The sequence below is a fragment of the Nelumbo nucifera genome, chromosome 2 (genome assembly GCF_055504915.1).
Source record: "Nelumbo nucifera cultivar China Antique chromosome 2, China Antique-T2T, whole genome shotgun sequence".
NCBI classification, from domain to species: Eukaryota; Viridiplantae; Streptophyta; class Magnoliopsida; order Proteales; family Nelumbonaceae; genus Nelumbo; species Nelumbo nucifera.
This window is the reverse complement of record NC_142650.1, coordinates 10,574,399-10,581,803: the sequence shown is the minus strand read 5'-3', so window position 1 is coordinate 10,581,803 and position 7,405 is coordinate 10,574,399. Positions and strand designations below refer to the sequence as shown.

General features: G+C 43.6%; 1 pseudogene; it reads right to left on the bottom strand.

The window, feature by feature from the left end:
• Positions 1 to 1,057: 1,057 nt before the first annotated feature.
• On the bottom strand, positions 1,058 to 2,271 carry LOC104594947 (transcription factor MYB77 pseudogene; annotated as a pseudogene).
• Positions 2,272 to 7,405: the final 5,134 nt, after the last annotated feature.

Genomic DNA, 7,405 nt, shown 5'->3' with positions numbered 1-7,405 from the left:
GTAGGAAACGTTCCTTTCTTTCTCAACGTTAAACACTGTATCTTATAAGTCTAATGTTAAACATAGTGAATAATCCCTTCCTATATGCCATAATCTTTTTTGTCTTATTTTGATGTGGGCTGTTGACAATATTTACTTTCAAGAGTAAATCAGTAAATGACAACGATACCGACCCATTTCCCTTATGCTGTGTTTGGTTTTGAAAAAAAAAAGAAGGAAAAGGTAGGGAAATGTAGGAGACCTGTAGAAATCTTATATAGTTTTTTCTACCTTTACTTTTAGATCAAACACTGCCTTAGAATTCAAATTTTCTCCTCAAACCCACCTCACAGCATATTGCAACCACACATCTGGAACATCTATTCTCTTATTTGTTATCAACTTATCATTCACCTGGGGATATTTCAAATGCATGGGGCGTGAGGAGGAAATTTCTATTAAAAAAATAGAAATAAGATTCAAAATATGGATATACTCCAATACAGCCAAAGTGACGTATAAGTACTTTGGACCTTTCCTTTAAAAAAAAGTAAAAAAATATAAAAATAATGTTCAAAATATCGAGACACCCTCAAAGGGATATCGATGCAATTTTTTTTTTTTTTTTATTTTCAAAATTTCAGAAATGGATCATAAAAATGTTATTTAACCAGTAAAACAGGAATATTGACCATGAAAGATACACCCTATACGGCCATCATAACTAAAATTTGTTCCTTGGAAAGAAAGTTGAGGGATGCCCGGACTCCTTGAGAGCTGAAGCTGGCCATGACCACATTCCACATTGGTAGATGCCCCGACTGCTTTGGTTCGACCACCCATTAACAAATAACAAATCTACCGAAGTTGGCAAAACAAACGAAAAGGTGAATGTGTTTTGACTTCATTATTCTTAGAACATGATAACCGGGTCCCTATCGTAACAGTGCCCTCCAGTCAGGCCTGGATTTTGGCACCTCCTAACCCTAACTTCTGTGTTCAAAAATCAAAACTAAAGGGAAAAGGAAAACATGACAATGAAGGGGTTATTTTTTGTTGGTGATATAACAACGAAGAATTGAAGATAAAAAGGGAAGGAGAAATGGTGTTCGATATTTCGATTCTTCCATACACTTGCTGTATTTAAATCTTTATACAGTTGTAAAGAACAGAGGAACAAGAAGTAAGGAGGAAAATAAAGAATAAAATTTTTAAACGAAAAATAGATTAATTGAAGTATTATTATTTATTAATCTCGATTTCTCAGCTCCCAAGTGTTATGGGTATTTTGATCGGTTCCCGATTCGAACCCAAGAGCAAGCTCTCCCTTAGCTCGTACTTTATCAATGTAGTTCCTAACCTCTTCCGCAATCATACGCTGCACTATGTTCATCAAATACATATCTTTAATCTCCACCGTACATCTCTCTTTCTCCCTTTCTTCGCTATCCCTTTTTACCACAACCTCCTCTTCCACCTTACCGTAGGCCGTCCCTAAACTCTCCCCCGGCGGTGACAACGTTAGCAACGTCGCCGGTTCGGCCTTCCGCTGTTCATCGGCGTCGTCGTCGTCGTTACAACTGTTGTTTTCCGGAGAGACACGGAGGCAACGGCGTTTCCTGACGGAGTCGGACTCTGACTCAGGATCGGACGTGGCGGAAAACGACTCGGAGGCGAGTCGCCGACGGAGGGTGGAGTTCCAATGGTTCTTGATAGCGTTATCAGTCCGACCAGGGAGGAGGCGGGCAATGGTCGCCCACTTGTTGCCGTGGGTAGCGTGGGCCTTGATGATAATAGCGTCTTCAGCAGGGGTGAAAGGGCGGTGTTGGACCAAGGGGCTTAGCTGGTTACACCACCTTAATCTGCATGACTTCCCCGATCGACCAGGTATGCCAGAGCTGATAAGAGACCAGTTACGGGGTCCGTTCTGCTCCACCAACCTTGTAAGCTTGGCGTCCTCGTCGGGGCTCCACGATCCCTTGATGCGGTCACCAGCGTTCAGACCCACCACCATCTTCTTTCTTCAGTTCCTTCTCTGCAACTGCAAGGGAAACGGGAAGTCGGGAACCCTGGAATAGGAAATACGCAATTGTTTGGGCTCTCAATGTTTTTGGAAGGTTTTACTTATATACATGTAAACAGGTGGATGGGACTCAACCGTCTGATATACAACATAGAAGAGGTTGGTTGGCATGAACCGTAAACCGCTCACGAAAATCAAACAACTCTCATAAACCGCGTCGGTCTCTCTTTTGACTTCTCAAAACCCTAGTAGTCCCATCACCCATGCACGGGACGTGAGGATTGGTGAGAGAGAGAGAGAGTCAGGCTTGAATTAACTTCCATATTACCAGACTTTCTATAGGAGACCTCAAGATGTTTATCTTAAAAAGAGTAATTTCTTTTTTTTTTGGTTAAAATAGATATATATGTTCTATTACTGCCAGTAAAGAAGAGGAGAGAGTATTTATCTTGTTCTATATAACTAAATTCTTTTTTGACTTTTATTATTGTCCGTCTAATATAACGATTTATGAAATTATTAAGACCTGTTAATCATGGATTGAAAGTACTGATTAGATTGGAATTCTAACCTTTAAGGACTGTTTGGTGTTAGCTGCAAATTTAGCAGCAGTTTTATTACTTGGTTGGGTTTCTGTTTTACTTTTTTTAGGATGAGAAAGCATACACATAGTTTCAAGTTGTAAGTTGTAACGGCTTTTCCCATCGGCCGCGTTAAGCAATAGAAAACAGAACCGGTATTAGCTGAAAGCAATGGCTGTTGAAGTTGAACCAATGATAACGCCCCACGTTCAATCATAAATGGTAAGTGAGTGAATTGAATGGTTGTACGCCCTATGCATTTAATATAACTGGCGTGGGGCGTTATCTTTGGTTTCACAGCCGCTACACGGCCATTGTGTTCAGCTAATCCGTCCTTTCCCAGTAATTTGGTCTGAGAGAAAGAGAAAGAGAGAGAGGAAGTCAAAAAGTTCAACTAACTGGCCCACGTCGGTTGTTTCCGTTAGGTAGGGAGTAATAATAATAAAGTCATCGTAACGGCGTGTTGCCGTTTGTGTTGGTCACGTGGCAGGTATTGCGACGGTGGTGACGGACCGTTACTCCCCCAAAACGCCCGGACCCAGCTCCCGGCCCCATTCAGGGAATCTTCTGTTTATTAGTTTGAATTTTGAAATATCGTATCAAACAACTCCCTGTCGATAACCGAAAATTCTGTTTTAACTTTTTTTCTTTGCTTGTTAGTTGTTACGATTAAGAAAGGAGTGGAAATGGGTTCGGGTTGAGCAAAGAGTCCGAACGATTTCCAATAGTTAGCAATCTGGATTATATTATATTTCGTTGACTCGTTCCCAGTCATCAAAGAGACCACATTTACAAATTTACAAGTAAACAGAGGATTCTGGACTTGTTCAAACCCAGATGGCCAGATTAATAAAACTTGCTTCAAAAAATTTTATTTTAAATTCAAGCGCATCGTATGTGAGATAGGCAAATAGCCGGGTCGGATTCCTTGGTGGAAGAGCTACAGCCTACACGGTAGAGGGTACCGGTACGCCTAAAAGTTGTCCAGCACGAACGTCGAACGGGACTTCAGACTTCAGATCAGACAACAAAAAAAGCGCGTCCCATAATACAGATGTCTATTTCATGACCATCCACGTCACGGTATCCAGCCTGGCAAAATTTGCCTAACACGAGACCAGAGGTTGACTCCTACTCCTATCGCAATTCGCAACAAAGAAAGAAAGAAAGAAATTAGGGCGAAGACGTCAGGTCAGATAAAGGGATAAAAGCCAGCTAAGCATGCCGATTACTTGGAACTTGTCTCGTCTAACAAGTGGGCCCAGCTACTTCCTAATCCTACCGTCAAAGATTCGTCTCAGTTAGCTCTGACGTCCATTTCTTTAACCGTCAGATCTTGAGACAGCTAGGCAGCCACTAAATGCCAGGTCTCGTCGGCAGCTGGTTTTGGAGGGTCGGTAGGTACTAGGTCGGAGAGCGTCGCTGTCGGGCAGTGCAGAAGGTTCGCCATTCGAAATGAGGGATGGAGGGACGTCAGACGTGTACGTGTAGTAAGTAGTAACAACGAACAACTGTGGCAGTTTTCTTTTTCCGGTTATTTCCAAAACCACAACACTGTCCAGCCTAGTCTCTTCTTTCGTTCTGAGAATCTGACTCTATTTACTGACAATATTTCAGTCGTGTACCGTGGTTCCAGCACTATGGCCATACCTAATATAAAATATCGAAATCCAAACGGTTACAGCGAATTTACATTCATCAACCAAAAACAGGAGAGAGAGGAAAAAGAAGAGAATTAGGAAAAGGTATGGGACTCGTAATGAATCAATTGATTGTTCTTATGAACCTCTAACACACTAACACTCTCTCCTAACATGGGCCCACGAAGAGGTATTATCCCATGGAATTCTTGTAGTTAAAGAAAATCCGGTTCCATATTTGGCTAAAAATAAATAACAGGCAAAACACACACCTGGCTGTACGATGCTTCGTTTTTTTAAGCCAAAATATAAATATAGTACTCACTTTCCATATTCAAAACTTGGTTTCCTCAGCATCAAATAAAAAACATGATTTGGTAGGGTGATTTGATTTGATTTTCATACAGCATACAATATTCAACATTGAGTCTAATTATTAAATGAACATTATTTATGATATACTACAATGAGCGACGAGGTCTAAATGGCTTGAGGTAATGGCTTCTTCTCCCGGTTTGCTTGTCACGGATCAATCCATTAAAAGATCTTTTGCTCCTATAGATAAAGGGTGATTTGACCTGATCTAGTAAAGAGGGGACATGTGGATACGATACGACTAAGAAATGATTTTTCAGCCTAACGTGATTAGTCTTTAATATATCGAGCTTGGATATTCAACCACCTTGGGACGAAATCACTTCGGTACCAAATTGCAACAGGATTACTTCGATCCTAAGACACTTTGACACTCAACTTAGTTCGGAACTTAATAGCATCAGCTCGGGGATATAGACTTCAGAACACTATGTGGTAATCCTGGAAATCCCTCCAACGGATTCCAAACCTCACGGGATCACGCCGCGTAATGGTTTGCATTATTTCCTCCCTGCCCGATTCGGGCGGATTTGATAAGCCTTATCAGCTAACAACGTTATCCCTCAATTAACGCGGAAACGGATCTCATTGTGACGAAGATCCCGAAATTGATCCGCGAATCCCGTGAGGATTCAACTATATAAAGGCTCCTCCCCCGGTGGCTCAAAGTACGCATGATTACTCTGCTCTCTATCTCTCTACACTCGTAAGATTTTTAGCTCGCAATAGTTTTCTAACTTAAGCATCGGAGCGATCTCGCCGGGCTAACAACCCCGGGTTCTCTGATCCTCCTCTTGCAGGTCAACCTAGTCCGTCATGTGACTGGAAGCCAGGTCACCTCCAACAGGGAGCAGCTAGATCGCGTTACATCAGTTATCGTTGCGGATTCTTGTGCTCCCGATCAAGTTCAAATCGATCTGAAAGCTCCTTCTTTTACTTAGTTTGGGGAACCACCATGTTTTTTTTTTCATTAGAAGAAATTTCAAAAGCTTGCGAACCTTTTCGTTTAACTTTTGTGGCAAAAGTTTCTTACGAGAGACCTCCTATCCCTGAGATCAAATCACTGTTATCGTCCAGATTCATCTTGAAGAAGGATTTTGTGATTTTTGTGGTTGATTACACCCACCTACTGTTTCGTTTTGTAGATGAAGAGGATTTTTTTCAATGTTTGGCGGCGAGAGGTTTTTTACGTGAAAGGTTTTCTCTTCAGAATTTTTCGTGCTTGCCGGAGTTCCGTTCTCGAGAGGATCCTTCAATTCTCCCTACTTGGATCTCCTTTCCAAAACTTCATATCTTTCTGTTTGGAGACTCTTACATCAAATCTATTGCAGGTAATGTGGGAAAGGTTCTCAAAGTTCCACTTGCCACGATGCACTGTACCTCTCTACAAAGGAGACCCATGTTTCTGTTGAGCTTGACATTACGAAACCGAGGCCTGAAAAAATATGGATTGGTCTTGGCAAAGGTGGTCTTTTTTTTCAAAAGGTAGTTTATGAAAACATCCCAGTTTTTTGTGAAAAATGCCACAAAGTGGGTCATGATGCAGAGAGTTGCATGAAGAATACAAAAGAACAACGACAACCTGCCCCAATTACAGAAGGATCAAAATCTTTGAATGACAACCGATGAAGGAAGATTTGGCCCGACCTCGTAATCACTCAACATGTGGCAAAGGCAAACAACTCGGTACAACAACGCGCCCAGGGCGCGAGCACCAAAGTGAGGAACCAGCAGTCCGAATTCCCTACCAACAGTCCGAACTCCCTACCAGCAGTCTGAACTCCCTACAAGGAGCCTGAACTCCCTACTAGGAGCCGGAACTCCCTACTAGGAGCCCGAACTCCCTACAAGGAGCCCGAACTCTCCCTAAGGCCCTGAACCTCACACAAGGCAATGACCCGAACTGGCCCGCCTCATGGCAGTTCGGGACACTCCTCTATCCGAACTCAAGACTTCACCTCGCTCACCACTCCAGCACTTCGCCTCCAGGACGTTGAACTGAACAAACGTACCATACCTGACATCGAGGAGGTCCATATCTAAGGGCGGCGCACCTAACTGACTTGGGATCTGACGCTTGACAGCCGCACTTCAACGGCCACCTGCCACCGCCACCTGCCACCGTCATCGCCAATCGCAGAGACGGCTCCGACAAAGAGAGCAGTGGCGGTTCTGTCCAGTAGAGGGGATGACACTCGAATTGGCAGGAGCCCAGAGGTAGTCATACCCGACCTGACAGAAGCTTAGAAGTGAGTGCACGAGGTGGTTATAAAAGGCTCCCTACCCCCCAAGAACAAGGTATGTGAACTTTGCGCCATTTGGTTTTATCTTGCCTTTGAGAGAATTCTAACTTGAGCTTCGGAGCATTCATACCGGGTTCCCCCAGAACTTCCTCATTTTCTCCGTTTCAGGCTCCCTGCAGCTTCATTCGGAGGCAAGGTCGTTGACAGCTAGGACCAGCCGGATTGCGCACCATCAATTGGCACTGTCTGTGGGAAAAGCTTCTAAAAGCCTCCCTTTAAAACTCTCATAACATCTTTTCTCCAAAAACCCCAACACTCATGGCTTCTTCCAGCAACGCCGGACGTGGCACGGAGACAAACACCACCGGGGAACAAGTTCAAGTCCCCGTGGTGTGCGTCGGACAGTTCATCATCCCCCTTCCGGTGGATGGGATCCCTAGCTTGAATGCGCCACAAGCAGGGCGCCCGTAAACCTTCCTGCCATGAGCATCGCCTTTTCTCTCCCTATCGAAGCAACCTTTACTGAACCAACTGCTGTCCCCCTGGCAATCAGCCAAAACCAGT